The sequence below is a fragment of the Pteropus vampyrus genome, unplaced genomic scaffold, assembly GCF_000151845.1.
Source record: "Pteropus vampyrus isolate Shadow unplaced genomic scaffold, Pvam_2.0 Scaffold560, whole genome shotgun sequence".
Classification (NCBI taxonomy): domain Eukaryota; kingdom Metazoa; phylum Chordata; class Mammalia; order Chiroptera; family Pteropodidae; genus Pteropus; species Pteropus vampyrus.
The window spans coordinates 7,034-9,176 of NW_011889341.1; positions in this window are offsets into that span (position 1 = coordinate 7,034).

Genomic DNA, 2,143 nt, shown 5'->3' on the forward strand with positions numbered 1-2,143 from the left:
AAGCTTGAGTTTTTTTTTTCTCTAATCTGACATCGTTACCTTCTCTAACTGCTGATGTTCACATGGTCAGGAAAGGGTCACTTGTATCTTTTCACAATGTCGTGGGACTCAAGAGGCAAGGGGAGACCTCCTGAGTAAAGGCAGGAGTGTCAGGGAAGATGCAGGTTACCCTACTCAGTCTGAAAGCCACGGTGAATGATGTTCTTCCTGAGCTTTGCTCTACCCAAAAAGTCAGCGATTACGCATTAGCTGAGCCATCGCTTCCTTGTTAGGTATGGCACTGCACGGAGCCTGGCTTCAAGGAAAAGATCCTGCCCAATCTCTATCCCACTCAGAAATGTCACTTTGATCACCGTCAACACCACATAATGATTCTTATCAAGATATATCCACGGCCCTGGGCAGTGACAACCGACGGCCCTCCAATTTGCAGCCATCCCATGTGGGCATCCCCTCGGATCTTCTATGATCACGTGAAGCATTATAGGACCCAGAAACAATGAGATTTCTCCTGTTATCACTTCTATTCGGAGATGTCTTTATCTTTTCTAACGTGTAGGTATTCCACTTTATAGAAAAGAAAAAAAAAACACCAAAATCACCATAATTGTACCCCGATGCCTCCCATGACACTACCGCACTCTAGACAAAATACTCAGGAATACACGCATCTCTGTGTGGGTCCATGGCCTCCAAAACGTTCCTTTCGTTGAGCATCACTCAGCTCAGAAGTACCTGTTCACATGCAGTGGGAGGAAACAGGCATTTCTGAATAGAGCACTGCACACAGCAGGCTCAGGCGAAAAGATGGGGCCAGTTTCCCTTAAAATCTCCTCAAACCATGTTCCTAATTACCTTTGTTCTACAGGGAAAGACAAATTACATGTAAACCATGGATCGGCACCTGTCTAAGAAGGACAATGAACACAGCTTTGAGGAGGAGGAACCAGGGAGCCTCCACTGAATTCTCAAGTAGGTTTTTCATGTTTGCCCCAACAGCATCACGAAACTATCAGAAATATCTGCATCAATGGACACGATGTTAAAACCCTACTCTCCAAAACCAAACATCAATCAGTGGGAGCGTGGTTCCTCACCTGCTCTGTTGACTTGGAGGATCATGACGATGCAAAGAAAACAAACTTACGCATCCATTGTCTCTACTCTGAGGACATCTTTATTTTTGCTACACCCTTGGTGTTCACATTGACAGTCAAGGATCACTGAAATCACCTCAAGTTAGTTGCCTGAGGTTCAGGTGGATGCAGGACCTTCCGCAGTGCAAGCAGGCAACGCAGGGACATGTGTGTGTCCACCCAAACCTTCCAAAGGCGAAACCACACGATGTTCTTACTGAGCGTTGCTCTATTCACAAAGGCGCAAATTACATGCAGTATAAGCAATCTGCTCCTTTGTGAATAGGGCACCACACAGTGTCGGGCTTCGACGTGAAGGCCTTTGCCCAGTGTCTACTGAAATCGCACATATCGTTTTCAGTTCACTCTCAACAACATCAATCACAACACATAATAATAGGGTAAACTCTGACTATTTGAACCCTCTACCGACCAACTTCTAACATCAGTCTGAGGGAAACCAGCGCCTGCTGTATTGACCAGGGAAAGCATGAAGACACAGGGGAGAAGCTGCAGACTCTTTTCTCCATCACTGGAGGGCGTCTCTATCTTCTTTTCCCTGTAGCTTCTTTCACGGTTAGCATGAATCACTGAAATCATCTCAGGATGCCTGAGATCCAGGTAGCTGTAGTCTCCTCAGTTCAAGGCACTCAGCTCAAAAACACAAGGACATCCCCCAAAACAGTCCAAAGTCCACCATGAAGGTGTTCTTGCTGAGCATTGCTCTACTCAGAAGGGAACCAATTACACGTAGTCTAAGTGATCGAACCTTTCCATGTAGGGCACCATGCAGCGCAATGTAAAGATCCTGCCCAGATTCCACTGGAATCTCAAATACAGGTTTTCTTTCTCTCACACCTCGTCACAGCACACAGTACAACTATTTCCATAAACTCAGACAATATCAACACCGTTCCGAAAAACTAACAACCCGCAATCGGTGGGAATCCCTCGGATTCTGACCTGGATGATCATCATAATGTTGAGAGAACAAGCTTGAGTTGTCT